At 47.3% G+C, this 20855-nt stretch overlaps 1 protein-coding gene across 9 annotated transcripts in view; it reads right to left on the bottom strand.

The window, feature by feature from the left end:
* Positions 1–20855, bottom strand: part of PAX5 (paired box 5) — a 186596-nt gene that overhangs the window by 120208 nt on the left and 45533 nt on the right. The window lies entirely within an intron of this gene.

Below are 20855 nucleotides of genomic sequence, written 5' to 3'. Positions count from 1 at the left end.
GGAGACACACAAGCCCACCTCCTTCCCTGATGAGAGGGAGCTCAGATAGGGAGGGGTTCTTTGCCAAGGTCACCCGACTGGTTAGACCAGAGCCAGCTTCCCACAGCCACACGCCAGGCCCTGTGTGAAGCATGCATCATTGCAGTTAATCCTCACAATGAAACCAATGCCGATGGTATTATTTCCCACATTTTGCAGATGAGAAAATTGAGACCTAGAAAAGTCTCAGTGACTGAACAACAAAATCAAGATCACAAATGCAAGTTGTCTTTGATAGAGCAATTGCACCTCTGGGAATTTACTTTACAGTTAGACTTACACATATAGGAAGCGATACATGTACAAAGTCCTAGTAGCAAAAGACTGGAAACAACCAAAGAGTTTGTTTTAGGAACTGGTTAAATAAGTTATGGTATGCTCACACAGTAGAATTCTGTGCAGCAGCAAAAAGGAAAGAGGACTTCCTCTGTGAAGTGATGCAGAAAGATTTTCAAGATACATCCTTAAATGAAAAATAAATAAATAAGATTCAGCACAGCACGCAATCTTTTGTGTAAAAAAGGAAGAAAATAAGACTTTACAAGCATTGTGTGTGTATGTATGTGTGTGTATATATATGGCTGTGTGTGTATATATATATATTTGTATATTTATCTTTAACTTATATGCAGAATACATCATGCAAAATGCTGAGCTGCATGAAGCACAAACTGGAATCAAGATTGCCGGGAGAAATATCAATAACTTCAGATATGCAGATGTCACCACCTTTATGGTAGAAAGTGAAGAACTAAAGAGCTTCTTGAGGAAAGTGAAAGAAGAGAGTGAAAAAGCTTGCTTAAAACCCAAAATTCAGAAAACTAAGATCATGGCATCTGGTTCCATCACTTCATGGCACATAGATGGGGAAACAATGGAAACAGTTTCAGACTTTATTTTGGGGGGCTCCAAAATCATTGCAGATGGTGACTGCAGCCATGAAATTAAAAGACATGTGCTTCTTGGAAGAAAAGTTATGACCAACCTAGACAGCATATTTAAAAGCAGAGACATTACTTTCCCAACAAAGGTCTGTCTAGTCAAAGCTATGGTTTTTCCAGTAGTCATGTATGGATGTGAGAGTTGGACTATAAAGAAAGCTGAGCACCAAAGAATTGATGCTTTTGAACTGCGGTGTTGGAGAAGACTCTTGAGAGTCCCTTGGACTGAAAGGAGGTCAAACCAGTCTGTCCTAAAGGAAATCAGTCCTGAATACTCATTGGAAGGACTGACGCTGAAGCTGAAGTCCCAATACTCTGGCCACCTAATGCGAAGAACTGACTCATTGGAAAAGACCCTGATGCTGAGAAAGATAGAAGGCAGGAGAAGAAGGGGACAACAGAGGATGAGATGGTTGGATGGCATCATTGACTCAATGGACATGGGTTTGAGCAAGCTCTGAGAGTTGGTGATGGACAGGTGATGGACAGGGAAGCCTAACGTGCTGCAGTCAATGGGGTCGCAAAGAGTAGGACACAACTGAGAGACTGAACTGAACTGAACTGATATATGTGTGTGTGTGTGTGTGTGTGTGTGTGTGTGTGTGTGTCTCATGTTGCCTTCCAGAGCCATACAGAAGGCAACATGAGAAATATTTAGAGTGGTACCCTTTTCCCTGGTAGCTCAGAGGTTAAAGCATCTGCCTCCAATGTGGGAGACCCAGGTTCGATCCCTGGGTCCGGAAGATCCCCTGGAGAAGGAAATGGTAACCCACTCCAGTATTCTTGCCTGGAGAATCCCATGGACGGAGAAGCCTGGCAGGCTACAGTCCATGGGGTCGCAAAGAGTCGGACACGACTGAGTGACTGAGCGACTTCACTTTCACCCATTTAGGGAGGTAGAAACTAAACAAATGGAGGCAAAAGGGAAGGAGACTTTTCATAGCATGATTGTTTTGTTTGCTTTGTTATAGGACTTTAAATGTATTGCCTATTCAGAAATGTAAATTACAAAGAAAGTACAGGATTAAATTCTCTATGGGTTCTGTATTGTTAGCTCTTCACACTATCACAGTCCCTGGTGATGATGCCTACATTTCAAAGAAAATGTTACAAACTATCACTTAAAAATTAAATGGGTTGAAATATATTTTGTGAGGTTTGGGTCTGAACCATACAAAACAAGAGAAAATAAGGTGGGTGAAAGATTCCAGTGAGGAATGGCCTCCAGGGCCATCATTCCCCAAGGCCCTCTGGAACCAAGTTGCTCATTCAGGGCCACCCAGAAACACTGCCGGTGGCCAGGCCCAGAGGAGAGGCCTCCGCTTGTGCCACTGGGAAGCCCTAGGGGGAACCAGCATGTGTCAGATCTCTCCCTGGCAGGTGCCCTTACAGAAAGCCATCCCCCATCCCGCTTCCACTGCTGCCCCACCAGCCCACTGCTGCCCTAAACTTCACTCATCAGGTCAAAGCCCCACCCACGTGAAGAAGGAAGCCAAACCAAGGAGCTTGAAGCTGTGGGATACTGTGTCCCTGAGATACTGCCCGAAGTTGGTGTTTCCCCTGATGTCTTATCTGGGGGCAACTACAATACAGGCTCTGACATTTGAACAAAGACACCAGCTTTGGGTGTTGACATGAGTGCTAGCCTTTCAGAGTTCCCTGTGTAGGCAGAGAGCTCAGAGCACCCCAGCAACCTCCACTGGAAGGGTCTTCAGAGGTGGCTCAGGACACCCCTGAGAAAATGGATCCCAGATCAATTCTGGCCCAAGAGGATACCTAAGCTGGGCTATAGACTGAACGACCAGACACCCCAACATGAGGGCTCCTTAGCGGGATCTCCAACTCAAGTCTTCCAGTCTGGAGCCTGAGGCCCTCCTCCAGAAGCCTGTGACACTGGCCTCCCACGAGACAGGTCCTTGCTCCTGCCCACGGGACATCATCCTCAAAGCCCCCTCTTCCATCATGGCCTAACCCAGGGGGCTTATCCCACAAGGGCACCAAGACTAGCAGCATGCGGGAGCTCCTGGCTCAGACGGTGTCTGCCCAGCAGTGTTTTCCATTGGCTGGCATTCACCAAGTGGCCCTTGTGTGCACAGGTGTACACACACATACACACATGGGGGAAGAAGGCTCAGCTGGCTTCTCCTCAGCTGTTGCTCTGGCGAGTCATCCTGACCCCAGACACTCTTGCCAAAGCATGACCTTGGCCTGAGTTCCCCAGTGCTCCCACTGAGGAGTCTCTTCCCATCGGAGTAACCGTGTCCACCTTTAGCAGACATCTTCCTGCCCACCAATTCCACATAAACTGCATCCACCTTTAGCAGACGTCTTCCTGCCCACCAATTCCACATAAACTCACTAGCCCCTGTCCTCCCTGCCAGGCTCCAAACTCCTAATAAAGGCTCCTTCCTGTCTGCCAGCTCCTGGCCACTTCTGCCAAGGCCTCGCCCTGTTGAGTCCACCTCTTCCCTCCCAATTGGGCTGCCCCACCAGACATGCCCCCACCTCGGCCTCTGGAGGAGGTCACTCCCTGGCAGCCAGGCTGCCCTCCTGTCCTCTCCCACGGGCTTCACAGGCTGGGGCCCTGTGCACAGCTCAGAGCTCTGGAAAGCCATAGCTTCGCCTCCACTGAGGAAGCTCAGAGAGGGTGGCTCAGCTGAGGGCTCCTGTGGGCAAGGTCACTGTGTGGTCATCAAGTAGGGCCTGGCACAGAGTTAAGGCTCAGGACACATGCCAAATCAAGTGCACACACTCAGGGTCCTTGGAGGCCCAGAGCCCAGGACACTACTAATTCTGCAGCACAGGCAGCCTCACCAAGTCTTCCAGAAAGAAGGCTCACCACGTCCTGCTCTGAAAGTCAGCCACAGCACCGTGGGCTGAGCCTGGGAGAGTGTGCAGACTGTCCCAGTGACCCAGACACAGAGTTGAGGGCTGTGAGCTGGGAAGAGCCACCTGTCCAGTCATTCACCCCAGCACTGCCTCTGCTTTTTCTCTCCTGGCCACTCCTGCCATGAGGTGGGGCATGTCAGGTGGGAGGGAGGTGAAGTCTACCTGCCACTTTGCACAGATGCTAAAAGTCTATTATTTCCTTAAGAAGGCCTGGGGCCCTCCTAAACATACAATCATTTATTAATTCATTTAACAGATACAGATGTAGAGTTTACTCTGCACCAGGTAAGAGCCTCCCAAAGGGAGTCATGCTTGAAGTGGAAACAGAGGACAGAATGTCAGCAAGAGCAAAGGGGCGAGGGAGGGTATAACAGGCAGAGGTGGAGATGAAGGGGACAGGGAGCTGGGTGAAGAGACCCCAGGAGACTCTGGACAGGCAGGTGGGGGATGGGTCACAGAGGCCACAGAGGTAATCAGAGCCTCATCAGAGGAGGAGTGGGGTGGGGAGCCATGGAAAGGAGCTGGGGAAACAATCGCCCTTCACATTTCTCAGGCCCAGAGACTGAATTGCTAGTTCCTTTAGTTCAGGCTGTGCTTTCTAACCCCTGCTTCCAAAGTTTGGAAAGACTCAATTCAGTTCAGTAGCTCAGTTGTGTTCAACTGTTGCTTTGCGACCTCATGGACTGTAGCACACCAGGCTTCCCTGTCCATCACCAGCTTCAGGGGCTTGCTCAAACTCATGTCCAATGAGTCAGTGACGCCACCCAATCATCTCATCCTCTGTCAATCCCTTCTCCTCTTGCCTTCAATCTTTCCCAGCATCAAGGTCTTTTCCACTCAGAACTGAATGAGTCATTCTTCAAATCAGATGGCCAAAGTATTGGAGCTTCAGCTTCAGCATCAGTCCTTCCAATGAGTATTCAGGACTGATTTCCTTTAGGATGGACTGGTTTGATCTCCTTGCAGTCCAAGGGACTCTCAAGAATCTTCTCTAACACCACAGTTCAAAAGCATCAATTATTTGGTGCTCAGCTTTCTTTATAGTCCAACTCTCACATCCATACATGACTACTGGAAAAACCATAGCTTTGACTAGATGGACCTTTGTTGGCAAAGTAATGTCTTCACTTTTTAATACACTGTCTAGGTTGGTCATAGCTTTTCTTCCAATGAGCAAGCATCTTTTAATTTCATGGCTGCAGTCACCGTCTGTAGTGATTTTGGAGCCCAAGAAAATAAAGTCAGCCACTGTTTCCACTGTTTCTCCATCTATTTGCCATGAAGTGATGGGACTATATCCGATGATCTTTGTCTTCTGAATGTTGAGCTTTAAGCCAACTTTTTCACTCTCCTCTTTCACTTTCATCAAGAGGCTCTTTAGTTCTTCTTCACTTTCTGCCATAAGGGTGATGTCATCTGCATATCTGAGGTTATTGATATTTCTCTCAGCAATCTTGATTCCAGCTTGTGCTTCTTTCAGCCCAGCATCTCACATAATGTACTCTGCATATAAGTTAAATAAGCAGGGTGACAATATACAGTCGTGACCTACTCCTTTTCCAATTTGGAACCAGTCTGTTGTTCCGTGTCCTATTCTAACTGTTGCTTCTTGACCTGCATACAGATTTCTCAGGAGGCAGGTCAGGTGGTCTGGTATTCCCATCTCTTGAAGAATATTCCACAGTTTGTGGTGATCCACACAGTCAAAGGTTTTCGCGTAATCAATAAAGCAGAAATAGATGTTTTTCTGGAACTCTCTTGCTTTTTCCATGATCCAGCGGATATTGGCAATTTGATCTCTGGTTCCTCTGCCTTTTCTAAATCCAGCTTGAACATCTGGAAGTTCATGGTTGACATACTGTTGAAGCCTGGCTTGGAGAATTTTGAGCATGTGAGATGAGTTCAATCGTGTGGTAGTTTGAGCATTCTTTGGCCTTGCCTTTCTTCGGGGTTGGAATGAACACTGACCTTTTCCAGTCCCGTGGCCACTGCTGAGTTTTTCAGATTGCTGGCATACTGAGTGCAGCACTTTCACAGCATCATCTTTTAGGATTTGAAATAGTTCAGCTGGAATTTCATCACCTCCACTAGCTTTGTTCGTAGTGATGCTTCCTAAAGTCCGCTTGACTTCACATTCCAGGATGTCTGGCTCTAGGTGAGTGATCACACCATCATGGTTATCTAGGTCATGAAGATCATTTTTATATAGTTCTTCTGTGTATTCTTGCCATCTCTTCTTAATATCTTCTACCTCTGTTAGGTCCATACCATTTCTGTCCTTTATTGAGCCCAACTTTGCACAAAACGTTCCCTTGGTATCTCTAATTTTCTTGAAGAGATCTCTATAGATTTTCCCATTCTATTATCTTCCTCATTTCCTTGCACTGACCACTGAGGAAGGCCTCTTTATCTGTCCTTGCTATTCTTTGGATTAGAATCATCTGCATTCAAATGAGTATATTTTTCCTTTTCTCCTTTGCCTTTAGCTTCTCTTCTTTTCTCAGCTATTTGTAAGGGCTCCTCAGACAACCATTTTGCCTTTTTGCATTTATTTTTCTTGGGGATGGTCTTGATCACTGTCTCCTATACAATGTCACGAACCTCCAACCGTCCTCCTTGGAAAGACTAGGAGCTGGCAAGATGAATTTTGCATTTGTACTCATTTGGAGGTGATATGTAGAGTCAGCCTGTCAGCCACAGGTGATCCACTGAGCCCATACTGAAGGTAGATCCCTCCTCATGGCATGTGCCCAGCTGCCAGGATAAACACTAACCATGCACACCCATGCCACCTCCTCCAGCATGTCTTCCTTCATGCCCTAGTCACTTCTCCATCTCACCACTTTGTCCCTTGTCTTAGAAGCCAAGCCCCTAGGCTCTTCACTCTGACAGCACTATTAGCTACCTTGGGGAGAAACACCACAGTTAATTTATCTCTGTCCTTTCCAAAGAGAACATTTGCAGAATAAATGAACAAATTAGTAATACTACCTTCACTCCGCAGATCTGGTCTGCAAATGTCACATTCCATCTGACCTCATTCATTCATTCATTCATTTGTTCATTCTTGCCTCAATCAACCTAAGGGAGCAGGGCGCTAGGCTAATGCAAGGCAAACAGTGATAAGCAAAAGCTGGCCCAGCCCTGTCCTTGTGGAGTTATGCCCAGTGGAAGAGGCAAACGTTAACTGAAAAATAATCAGACCAGGAAAGGTTAAAGTGTCCACCATGACAAATACTCTGACAAAAAGACTCATGGTTCTCAGGGGCCAGGGACATGGCTGACTTATCTCTGGGTACCACAGACAGTGGGTGAGCACGACCCATCCACAAAGATGCTGTCCGACTTCACTGGAGAATGCGGTCTTGGAGACAGGCTCCAGAAGCACTCAGACCCATTTTATTCCAGGGAGGAAAAGCTGAATTTGCAGTGTGAACGGTATGCTTAAATATATGGATAGACATGGGCAAAGTACAAAGGTATACAGGGGGCATGGTATCTTTAAATCTTTTTTTCTACTCCAAATCAAATAATATGTAATAGACCCAGTGCTGGGCTTAGTCAACCATGGCTCGTCGAATTAACATTCTGGAAGCTAGCTTCAGGGGAGCAAGGGGCAGGAAGCTGTGTCTCGGGGAGCAAAGAAATGCTGGCTTTAAATTTCAGGTTAAACCAATGTTATTCACAACCCGGCTTTGAAGCTAAAAGCTTTACACAATCGGGTCTGGTCACGCAAAGAGGGAGGAAGCAAAAGAGCCTCAGATTCCCATCTGTCAAGAGAAAGCTGTCTCTTGTGTGTCTTAAAAGATCATAAACCTATTGCGTTTTCTTTAGAGCACAGCAGATTCAGGGGTTTTGCATTTTTTCTTGGAGGGTCCTTGTTTGTTTCTTTAAAAATCATCATGTACTTTATGTCCACAGATGCACCCTGGGAGAAAAGAAATAAAATAAAAAACAAACAGGAATCTCCCTAATTCCGCTGGCATCATGGCCTTTGGGATGCAGCCCCAGCCGGAACCCCAGGAGCCCAGGAAAGGAGGCTGGAGCTACTGAGTCAGTCTCTGGCCTTTCTCTGAGCCCCATTTCCCTGCAGAGCCCAGCTCAAGTCAGAGCTCCGAAACAGCCTCTTTTATCCTCAGCATGGCCTGGCAGCGGAAGGGCCCAGTGGGAAAAGGGCTGGGAGCCAGCACACGTGGGTTATCCCTGACTCTGCTCTTACTTGCTGGGTGGGCCAGACAAGTTCCTCTCCCTCTCTTGGCCTTAGGTGCCCCACCAATAAACTAAGGAGGCTGTTAGTCATTTCTAACCACTTTCCTCTTTAAATTCTATGTAGATTTTGTCTGCAAAATTTAAGTATTAAATGAGCATTGATCTATTTTTACATTTTGGTTGTGCTTTCCATTTTGGTTGTTTGTGCAGTCTTTGTAAGGAAGTAATCTACAACCCAATATTCATTCTACCCCTAAATGATGGCCAAATGTACCCAAGGGATTTTCTGTTTGCTAATATTTGGTTTAGAGGTGGACATGTGGGTGGGGGAGGGCTTCTAGAAGGAAGTCAGAGACAGGAGAAACCTTTGTTTTCCCCCTGAGCTACGTTTTTTTGAAATTGTGAAAATAGCTCCCAGATCCCACCGTTAATGCTTCTCAGCACTACAGTGGGCCTTTCCCTTACCCCAGGCTCTTAGGTCCTCTCCCAGTCTGGCTGGCAGTGCTCTGAGGAGGCTGACATCTAGCCAGTCTGCTGCTTCTGGACTCTGACACCCACCACGCTCACAGCCCTGCCTCCCTCAGTGAAGATGGAGACAGAGCCAGGTCTTACTGTGTCATGTGTCACAGGAGTCTGGAGCCAGCACAGTTGGGAACACCGAATTGGTATGACCCGGGGCATTTCCAGCTTGAGTCAAGTGAGTCCAGGGAGTTTGGGGTGGTTTTCACCAGATGGGGAGATAGCAATCATAGCTGTCATAGCTAATTGTTAATTCTTTTTTTTTTTTTTTTTACCACACCACATGGCTTTGCAGGATCCTAACTCCCCGACCAGCGATAAAACCCAGGCCCCAGCAGTGAAAGCGCTGAGTCCTAATCCCTGCACCGACAGGGAATTCCCTGTTGTAGCTAATTCTTAAAGCAATCCATAAAGCAAAAACCAACCAAATTCAGACCATGCTAATCTGCAGCTTTAAGAAATTGTTTCAGATGCAAGAGAAGCTTGCTGAGGGTAGTAGTGGCTCCAGAATTTATCCTCAGGAGATGCTAGATAAGACCATGGGCTACAAAGGGGAGGTGAGGGTGGACAGCATATTTGTTCTGGGGCTACATCAGCAAAAGACCCTGCATACACTGAGAGAACACTATGTATCCCTAGCAAAGATGAAGGGAAGAGAAGACCTCTGAAGACAGAGGTGATGGGGGCATAGGCTCTTTAATCCCTGGTCTCACACTGGATGGAACACTGCTCCATGCCAGCCTCCCAAACAAGTTATCTTCACGTCTTTAAATTTCACTGACCCTCAGGTCATCTGGGGGGCAGTGCATATTCTTACTCCATTTTACAGATGAGAAAACTGAGGCTCAGAGAGGTTGAGTAGCTGAGGTCACTCAGCTGGGATTTGTATGTACTTCAGTCGCTTGTCTGCAGATCCAGTGCTCTCCCCACTTCCCTCCTTGGGTCAGCTACTAAGACTAAAACCTCTGTTTCTTCATCTGTAAACCAGTAAGCAGGACATGGTAAATGGAACAGTGGTAAGCAGGACCATCTCGAGGGTTTTATAAGAAATAAATGAAATAATCTCAGTGACACACTTAACATGAAGTTAGTGCCCAAACAACATTAGCTGCTGTCTGCATCATTTTCACCAGGAAAACCTTTCTAAGGCCGCCGTAGGACAAAGCCCAGCCCTCCTAGGACTCCATGGTCTGCCCCTCCCGTCAAGAGCTTTCCCAACACCATCCAAGCAGGCTACTCCAGATTCCCCAAGAGTCCATGTTCCCCCATTCACTGTTCCTTCTGCCAACTCACCCTTCACCCCAGCCCACCAAAGGCTCGTCTGAAACCCACCTCCTCTCGGATACACAAAGGCTAAACTAATCACACTATCTTCTAACTCTCCTCAGCAAGTTGCACGGGCTACCACTGTTGTCCTGGATTTCACCCCTTTACAATCCACTCTGTGAGATCCATCCTCTTGGAATCTCCATTTGATTGCTGAGGAAACTGGCAGAGATAACAAGTAACTTGCACAAGGTCACAACAAGGTCACATGGCAGAGCACTTGCACACCTTTTAACGGTCTTAAAGTGAAGCCAGCCACTGTGGTGGATGTGGCACAGCCCACTGAGCAGGTTCAAATCCTCACTCCATCTCTTAGAAGCTTGTGGTACTTGAGAAACTTTCATCTCTAATCCTCATTTTCTCATACATAAAATGGGATAATACATAATGGTACGTGGAATTGATGAAAGAATTGAATAAGGATACATGTAAAGTGCTCAACATAGCTCCTGGGACAGAATAAGTGCTCAGTAAACACAAGCTATTTCTAGAATTACTCCGGCATACCTTGTTTTCTTAAGCATTGCTTTATCATGCTTTGCATATAATTGCCTTTTTTTTTTTTTTAACAAATTGACGGTTTGTGGCAACCCTGCAGCAGATGAGTCTATCAGTGCCTTTTTTTCCCAGCAGCATTTGCTCACTTCATGTCCCATGTCACATTTTGGTAATTCTCACAATAGTTCAAACCTTCTACCAGCAAAAAGATTATGAGGCACTGAAGACTTAGATGGTAGTTAGCATTGGCACCCTACTCCAGTACTCTTGCCTTGAAAATCCCATGGACGGAGGCGCCTGGTAGGCTGCAGTCCAGGGGGTTGCGTAGAGTCGGACACGACTGAGCGACTTCACTTTCACTTTTCACTTTCATGCATTGGAGAAGGAAATGGCAACCCACTCCAGTGTTCTTGCCTGGAGAACCCCAGGGACGATGGAGCCTGGTGGGCTGCCGTCTATGGGGTCACACAGAGTCGGACACGACTAAAGCGACTTAGCAGCATTTTTAGCAATAAAGTATTTTTTAATTAAGGTATGTACATCTGTTTTTAGACACAATGCTACTGCAGACTTAATAGACCACAACATAACTCTTATATGCACAGGAAAACCAAAAAAGTGTGTTGACTCCATTTATTTCAAGTTGATTTGCTGCAGTGGTATGGAACCAAACCCAAAATGTCTCCAAGGTATGCCTGTTTTTCTTTCCTTCCCTGCTCAGAGTATAAGCTCTCTGAGGGCTGAGCCCATGTCTGACTCACCACAAACAAGGGAGAGGCTGATTAATGTTTATTGACTGAATGAGTGACCTGGGAAGACTTGAGGGGTTGAAGGCAGAATGGTTCAGGGGAACTCAGTAATGGGATAGTCTCTAGCATCATTGGAGAACTCGGGAGAAAACCTCTGGGAGTGACCTCCATTATATCAGTGACCCCAAAGGAGGAAAGAGTGAACCAACTAAGAGTTTATGTTCTACGTTCTAAGAGCCGAGGCAGTTCACAAAATTTTAAACAAGAGGATGATAAACTGCCAAAACTCAGTTGAGCACTAAGCTTCCTGGCAACACACACCAAAAGGAAAACACAACAAGTCGTATAGTGTATGTGTTCACAACAACAACAAAATGCCGTTAATTCTTCCACTCAAAATAATTCATAGCACTTCTATTCTCTGCATGGTGTTTTGAATGCTTAGGGTGACCCTAAGATGACTAATAATCCAGATGTGGGTCCTAGAAGAGGGACTATCAGAGCCAGACCTCAATTAAAGGAAAGGAACAAGGTGCTGGGATAAAGGGATAGGATTCCAGCCCCAGACGACTAGCATCAGTCAGCAATATCTTGAGAGCCTCTATACTATGAGCCAGGCCCTGTGCTGGGAATCAGGGCGGCAGGACTGAAAAGGTCTCCTGGCAGCCCAGAACCAACATCGATGTTCCGGGTGATTGTATAAATGCCATCCTAAACCAGGGCCACACACTGAGAAAAATCAGAGCGGCATGGAGGAAAATTCCATTGGAACAACCATTATTCAGCCATTAGTTTCACTCAATCTTTCTTCTCAGAGAAGGAAAACGCGAAATTGTAAAATTGCTAAATACGTTCAGGTTCGACCAGAGTGAATCTGATTGTGCTCTGTGTTAACCAGTGAGTCACAGGCTGTCAGGGAGGGAAAGACCCCAAAGGGCCAAAGATTCCACACTCGGTTTGGGGCCAGAAGGCAGGACTAAGGGGAGCTGAGCCTAGGAAGACATGAGGCCCCTGACTCCTGTTTCAATCCTCACGATCGATTCGTTCCTAAGCTACCTGCACCAAATTCCCGCTGAGTGTCTGGCCCTGCACTTGGTACCTGAGCTAGAGAGGGACGTTTCAACCCTTGACTTCAAGTGGGGGATACAGACGAGTGAAAAATTCCAATGTACTAAGCTAAGTCCAGAGCCCTGAAGGAGCCAAAGGCAGAGGTAAGTCTGAGAAGCAGAGGCAGCCCTGGGAGCTAGACAGAAGTAGTCAATCCTCATACAGAGCTTACTCTGTGCCAGGAACTATTCTAAACACCTTATCTATTTAATCCACACAACAACCCAGTGATGTCAAGTTTGTTACTGCCCCCTCTCACTTTACAGATGAGGAAACTGAGGCACAGGGAGGTTAATCACCTTGCCCAAGGTCACACAGCTGGGAGATGGAGGAGATGGGATCGAAACCCAAGCAGTCTGGCTCCAGAGTCTGCACCTAACTCTATGCTAAACTGCTCCACTTAATCTAGACTGGGAGCAGAGGTGATCCAGAAAGCCCCCCTGGAAAAGATGAAGCCTGAGTCTTAGGGATAAGTAGGAAGGAGTTGGCCAAAGAAAGGGGCAGGGAAGAAGTACATTCCAACCAGAAGGCACAGCACATGCAAAGGCCCAGAGGCACAAAAAAAGCCTAGGTGCATGGGAATGGCTATAACTCAGGGAGTTTAGTGGGCAGAAGGAGGGCAGGGGGTGGGTTCTCCCTGTTTAACCACTGTGTACCATTACCCAGAGCCGAACATATACTCTGAGGTACAAACAGTACAAACACATTATTGAAGCTCTCCTCGTGCTGGTATGAAGCGATGGATTTCTTTGTGCTTAAATGAATCAAGATGACCTCAAAGCACAGACAAGAAGGAAGTAATACCTTGTGCATTGCCCCAGGACAAGTCTGTTCTCTCTAATCCGTACTGTCCAAGTCCATTACCTTGTATAGTAGTACCTAATTACTCCACCTTACAGAGAGATAGGCACACTAATTAGGAACGATGTTAACCACCATAGTGAAACTATTCCAAAGCAAATGAAATATTACTAGGAGCAAAAGGGTGATTTGTTTCTGTGAATTGTGCTTTCAAATGAGATCAAAGAATGCTAAAGGCTTCATTTTAATTATACCTGGAAGGACTTCTCATGTATGCATACCTTTTTCAGCTTTCATGAACACAGCAGTCTGTCCCCCACACCCCACTGTGCAGAAATAAATAAATAAAAGGGTTTAAAAATCATATTTACTCTGATATCTTTGCATTACCCCCATTTGAGTTTTTAAATTATTGTCTTTATTTTTTTCCCGAGGACAATATAACTAAAAAGAAGGTTTATATTGTGGAGTGTATCTATTTGATCATTGCACAAATGTTTTCAGGAGAAATCACTATATTTCTCCAAGATGGGTATGGGTTTTGTCATAGATCAAAGTGATAGGGAGGAAAAAAAGATAAATCATCAGAGATCCAAAAATACTTTTCATTTGGAGAAGATATCAGGCCATTTCGATGGGGCTGATGGAGTCCCTGTTCTGTCTCCATTACCTGAGGCAGGCAGCCCCAGCCAGGAGCCAACTACTGAGATTATATTCCCCATAAGATGGTCCCCAATATATATATATATATGATCTTCAACCTCTATTGATTGACCAATTTCACAAGCAAAGACTGGTGAAATGAAGCTGAAATGAACATCATGCTTTAACTCATTGAACCTATCAGGCCTGAGTTAATCTCACTGTCCACTGTCTCTGATAGAATTCAATTGATCAATCATGTTTCGGTGATAGTACCATTTCACTGGCTTATTGCTTCTTCATTTCAGAGCTTGACCTGTTAGATATACTCAGACTGGCTCGACTACTCTTGGATACACAGAGATCAGCCTCTGTCTGCCAACGTGTGTCATCTCCTGTCCCAGCTGAAAAGAACTTGAGAGGCTTTTGTGTAAATCTGTGGTATGTTTTTCCACCCGAAATACACACATCAGGGGTGGATTTATGATGGTGTGGAACTGAACAAGCACAAATTATAAGAGGAGCTCTTCATTCTGCACGGAAACAGCATCATTGCCTTTTACATAGCTAAATTGATGTGCTCAGGCTCTGTATTCACCGGGGGCAAGTTCTTGTATTATGTTGGCAAGTGTGTGTGCCCGGAGTAAGGCACATGTGGAAATGGTAACAACAATTACAATAATAATAACAATCATCACTCCTCAAGTACACATTCATGCTGACCTTTCATATCCATCCATCAGCTTCTCTGATTCTCACCGTAGCCTCAGGAGGTGAGCAAGAGATTATCATTCTCATTTACAGACAAGAAAATGGGTTCAGAGAGGGGAATTGTCTTGCCCAAAGTCACACAGCAGAGCTATCGGGCTAGTTGAGCCTGCGAGTCCTGATGTCTCAGCACCTGAGTGCCTCTTAACCCACTGAGTCTAATTTCCAGGGAATTTCAGAACTGCTGAGTCATTTAGGGTACACTGCTCTGTCCCTGGCTACCTAGATGAAGGAAACATCCTCAAAATTAGGCTCAGAGCATTTTAGAGCTGAGGATGGATTCTAAGATCAGCTGCAGAATCTTCTTAGCTTAGAAACTGAGACCAAGAGAGCAATAAACTGTTTTCCAAAGTCAACAAGACACTCTGCAGCCCAATCAGGACTCGAACCTGGATCCTGAGCCCTGAACTCTTCATGCTTTCTCTCAACACTTCCCCTGATCCATGCCAAGCCAATGAGCTCCTGTCAATATAGAGAATTTCACTCTCCACTGTCAACATAGCCCAATGCGCTGCTTTGGTTCTTCTGTGGCATTTGATTTAATTTTCCCAACTGCAAAACAAGATGTTGTGCTTTGGGAAAGAGGGGACAGGGGCTCCACCCAGCTGTCTGCCTGGGGGAGGTGGCTCTTGAAGCCACAAAGCTGAACCCAGCGTGCAGGTCTCTGGAGGAGGCCAGGGCCATGACAGTTTGCAAATAAGCCTTGCATCTGCTTAGAGCCGGCAGTCTGCAAACACACTAATGGACTTTCCTCTGCCCACGGGGAGCTTTGGAGAAGCAATAAATAAAGCAGGCGCCTCTGGGGGGAGCCATTGCTGAGACCAGAGATGGCACTGAGATGAGGGGCTTGCTGAGGGTCGGGGGAAGGGCTTCTGGGCCTCCCACTGCAGCATGCTGCACCCCTCCCTCCCCGCAGTGCATCTTTCAGTAACCCCAGTCCCTGCAACCCCAGTCCCTCAGCCTGTGTTCCAAACAGGCCCTGGTCTAATTACATCAATACACTTACAATTCAGTTCAGACATACAACCCTTGTAGGTTGGAGGGGCTCATGTGGTCTGATGTGGCCACAGAGTAGAGACCTCTTTGGAGGGGTTTGAGAAGAGGCCCAGAGGCCAGATGGAGCCCTCGCCCAGGAGAGAGCGAGAATGGCTACACAGGTTCAAAAGCAGGTTCAGGAGACAGTGAACAGGGAAAGTGGACTGGAGTTAGGGACTCTCTGGTGGTGGAGGACACAATGCACCTCTGAACTGCCCTGTGAGACGCTCTGGACTGCCCTCCACTTCTGCCCCATCTTACTGGAGTAAAGCCCACAGCTTACAAGTCCCCACTGCATCAGGGTTCCCCTGCCCTGCAGCCCCACCTTCCTGATATCTCTCTTTCCACTCTGCTCCCACTTCCTCTGCTCTGGCCACACCGGCCTCCTTGCTGTCCCTCAATCACCAAGCTCGCCCCTGCCTCACTCAGACCTTGGCATGTGCTGTTTTCTCTCTCTGGAACATTCCTCTCCCAATATCTGTTTGGCTCCCTTCTCCTGCCTCTAAAGTCTCGGCTCAAATGACATCTCATCATTATGACCACCCTCCACAAACCCTACCCAGCCCTGCTTCATTCTCTATTTCCTTACCCAGCTTTGTAGTCCTCCAGGGCACTTAACAACATGCTGTTTGTTTTCCTTTTCTTTTCTTTTTTTTTTTTTTTTTCCGTTTGGCCACACTGAGAGGCTTGCGTGATCTTAGTTCCCTGACCAGGGATTGAACCTGTGCCCTCAGCAGTAAAAATGCACAGTCCTAACCACTGGACCTCCAGGGAAGTCCTTGTTTTCCTTATTTCTTTACTCTTTCCCCCCTCATTAGAATGTCACTCATGAGGGCAGAGGTTTTTGTCTATTTCATTCATTGCTGTGTCCCCAAAACCTAGAATAGTGTCTAGCACATGGGAGCACACAATAAACACTTGTGTAGTGAATAGATACAAGTGGACATTTCATTGAAAGTGAAAAAAAAAAAAAACAGGTACAAAGGAGACAGCTACTCCTTGGTGACCTCCTGTTAGGAAAGAGTACTCACCCCCTCCCTGTGGGCATCTGATGATGCCCCTTTCCCTGCCTGGTCTGGGGCTTGGGAGACAGAACTCTCTCAGGGAAAACAACAGGGGCCACCAGGCCTTGCCCATCACCGAGGCCACAGTGCCTGGCTCTGAGTCAGGAGCCAAAAAATAGATGAACAACTCCCCAAGGGGAAGGCTCAGCCTTGAAAGAGTTTAAATGACAAAGATGGTGGTGTACTGAGTGCCAGCTCTGGCTCTGCCACTTGCCAGCTATATGTGCAATGAGAGTCAATAAATTCTGCCAAGCCTGCAGTGCTGGGTCAGAGAAAGCAAGCCAGGGGGACCCCAAATGAGACAGTGTCATCTGCATAGCAAGCACCCCCTGTCAGGCAATGAGGACAGGGAGTGAGGATAGGATAAAAGAAGACATTTGCCTAATTTAGAGGACAAGGTACGTACAGAGAGGAGCACCTGGCTAAGCTGTATCCCTTGGTTCAAGTATTCCTTCCTCTTTTGCTGGTGCTTTGATCCCAAGCATAGCCCTGTAAGGGGAGCCCATTCCCTGGCCTGGGGGGTGGGGGGGGAGCCTAGAGAGGGAAAATTATGATTCAAGCAGGGGAAAGTACACTACAGGAGCCCCGAAGAGCAGGTAGTGGGGCCCAGAGATGAGAATCTCTCTGGTGTTGGGGGTCAGGGAGAGGGATCAGGAAAGACTTCCTGGAGGAAAGTGACGGTTGCTCAGTTGTGTTCGACTGTTTGTAACACCATGGACTATATAGTCCATGGAATTCTCCAGGCCAGAATACTGGAATGGGTAGCCTACCCCTTCTGCAGTGGATCTTTCCGACCCAGGAATCGAACCAGGGTCTCCTGCATTGCAGGCGGATTCTTTACCAGCTAAGCTATCAGGGAGACCCTCTTGGAGGAAACAGTTGGCATCTGAACCAGTATTTGGACTTGGGGGCATGAGAGAGGAGGCAGAGGGTATCCCAGACAGTGATAAGCTGTGGGTGGAGCTCTCACCAACTGGGAGCTTGGCACCCATGAAGGAGCCCCAGATACACAGCAGGCCATGCTCTCTGACCCCCCAGCACAAGGTCTTATACACAAAATGCAGGATATATACAGATTTTGCTTTTTCAAGTAGTCACAGAACTTCCCAAAGGTAGAGATCCCAGAAAAGAACTCATTTGTTGCAGTGGATCTCAACAAGGGTGGTCAAATCAGAGGAGATTCTGAAAATCGGTGAATTACTGTTATTTGGGGAGGAGTTAAGGCATTTAGTGGGTAGAGCCTGGGGTGCTCCCTAGTCCAGTCCAGTACAGTGAGGGACTGCCCCTACATCCCATACACCTTTGGAATAATACATATAGGTTAGTGAGAACTCTCTTTATAAATACTTGAGCCATGAACCTAGCTCTATTTTACTTATATATACACAAACTTGGTGTTTCAATTTACACTGAATTTTCCTGGAATACAACCATCACATAAATTGAGGGAAGATTATGCTTTGGTTTGGTTGGAATTTTATCAAGACGTTCACAATGTCAGAAAATCAGTTTGCTGATGGCAACACCACCAGAGGCATTTGTATTGCCAGAAAACACAGCTGTCCACATTTGTAGCTGCCGTATTCATGGTGATTCTACGCATAAGTGCAAGCAACTGACTACTTTATTATGTCTTCTGAGCATTTACATAATGAAATACATCATTTTACTCTGATTTTATTTTTCTTTCCCCTTTTTGTTACAATTGGAGCATTGTATTGATTTTTAAATTATGTGTCTAGGCAGGTTATATTTTCTCTAAATGTCATCTTAGGATAGCAAAGGAAGCACTACAAAATATTTGTTTTAGAGAGGCGAGATAGAATAGACAGGATTCAAACTCACTGGATTCAAGGCCCCTTCAGTTCTGTCCACTAGGACTACCTCAAGACTATCACCCCATCTTTCTGAAAAGGGAGATTCAAAGATTCACTGGATTCAAGGCCCCTTCAGTTCTGTCCACTTGGACTATCTCAAGACTATCACCCTATCTTTCTGAAAAGGAAGAGCTATAGGGAGAGAAAGAGCTCTCCAGACTCTTTTTCAGGAACAGGAAGACAGATGCCAAAACTGACTATAAATAAAGGTACTTTAGGCACGAATAATAAGAGTTTGTTCCTAAAAGACATCACTGGATTCCCCCTCTCCTTTTTAAAAACTCAATTCCAGATAGAATAACCTAGCTAGGACAGAGTCAAGACGGGACCCAGCTTCCGCAGCAGCTTCTCTCTCCTGCTGGTTATTCTCTCAGTCATCTGCATCAGGGCAAAGAGCAGAAAGCCAGGGGAGAAAAGACATCTTGACAAATCAGTGATCCTGCTGCCCTGCAAACATGCAGAATGAGGTCTGGAGCTGGGAAACAGGAGGCAGAACTAAGGAAGGCGTGAAAGCAGGAGAGGAGCTGCCGGGGCCTGGGGTTATATGCCACCTCTGCCACTAACAGAGCGGGCAAACGCACAGGCTCAAAATCAGACTGCTTGGGGTTGAATCGCAGCCCTGCAACTTACTAGCTGCATAACCCTAGACTGATTATTTAACCTCTCATCTTTTCCATCTACTAAAGGGCAACAGTAATAGTACCCACACTTTCTTAAAGCTGGTGTTACACACGGTGTCTGTCACACAGTGAGTGCTTCAGTCTCAATGTCAGCGGCACCAACTACACTGCAAGAGGGGGCTGGGAGCAGAGACCTGGGTCCTGGCTCCATCTCTCTTGTGGACCACTCACACTCAACTGGTCCTCTGAGACCATCAATTCCAGCTCCCCCATTTCGCAGAGGAGGACACTGAGGCCCAGAGAGGGGAAGAAATGGACAGAGTTCACACAGCAAACTAGTGTTAGATTTCCAATCTAGGCTCCTTCCACAACATTGTACTGCTTCTTAAACATGCTAAGGATCAGTCTGTACATTGTGGATGAGGTTGGTTGTCACAGGGTGGCACCAGGGATCACTAAATGCAATGACAGAGGGGGAAGTCCTCAGCAAGCCTTCTGAAGCCTGGGCCACCTCAAGGAATTCAGGCCACTACTCAGCACACAGTAGGCACCTGACATATTTATCGCGTGCATTGCACTGTCTTTTCTCACTGCCAAGTAAATTCCCTGAGGTCAAGGGCATTTCATACCAGAGTATTGGACACGTGGCTGGTTCTCAGTAAATATTTGTTGAGTGGACAAATGAGTGATAGATAGTGTGTCTGAAAAGAGAACTCTTCCGGTCGGAGGCGGGTGTCAGGAGGAGGGAGGAAAAGGAACCCTTTGGTTCTCTAACTAGAGGGAAAGCAAGAGATCGAAGAGAAAAAAATACCTCCCCATAGCCACTCCTTCACATCTGTGCCCTGCCAGTTCCCAAGCTGGACACTGAGAGAGCCACTGGAATGAACTGGAAGTCGCCCTGCCGATGGAGCTCACCAAACAATGGAGGAGGCAGGAGAAAGCTGCCGGGCTCAGAGGCAGCCATGTGGCTGGCATCCTTCTTTGTGGGGATAGGAGGACTTCCTGTGGGAGGTGCCATGCCACAGAGATCGGGGAAGCAGGCAGGACAGAGATGGAATGAAGGCACTCTCTCCAGAGCAGAGGGCACAGAGACAGCATCACCACATGTGGTGTGCTGAAATGCAGCCCCGAATTTGTCAAGCCATACCCCCTAGCAGCAGCGATGTCTTTGTGTCTTTTTCTACTTTTCCAGTGGAGCAAAAGACAAAAATTGATGCCAGGTTGTCACTCGACAAGATCAGAAGTCCCCTCACACCCAGAGGCAGAGGGAAGAAGAGACCACTGGGACACCAGGAGGACGGGACAGTCCAACAAGAGAGGAAGGGATTTATGAATCCCCAGCCCAGCCCAAATCTGCACTGTGGTCCAAGGCGACAGCGGTGGGCGTCGTCCACCCCAGCACCTCGATCCAAGGCGCCCAGACAGCCCGGCCTCTCCTCCGCCGGCTCGGGGTGCACAGCGTCCCCTGGGCTCCTGGCACTCGGCGGGCCGGTCCCCCGCCACCGGTGTCCCTTGCCTCCGCGCGCATCGTCTGCTCCGCTGCCCGGCTCCCGGCTGCCGCCGCGCCCGCGCTCCCCGGGGCCCGAAAAGCTGGCATCCGTTGTTACCATAACAAACTCAATTGTTCTCAGCAGGGCCCCGACAAATAAAGTCATTCATTACGGGCCTCTCCCCGCCGCCGTGGGCTGCGCGGCAATCAGCGGGCCGCCCGCCGCCCCCTCGCGGGCCGAGACACGCGCCAGCGCGGGTACCTGCCGGGGCCGGGCCCGCG

The sequence above is a fragment of the Ovis aries genome, chromosome 2, assembly GCF_016772045.2.
Source record: "Ovis aries strain OAR_USU_Benz2616 breed Rambouillet chromosome 2, ARS-UI_Ramb_v3.0, whole genome shotgun sequence".
Classification (NCBI taxonomy): Eukaryota; Metazoa; Chordata; class Mammalia; order Artiodactyla; family Bovidae; genus Ovis; species Ovis aries.
This window is presented reverse-complemented; position numbering and strand designations above follow the sequence as displayed.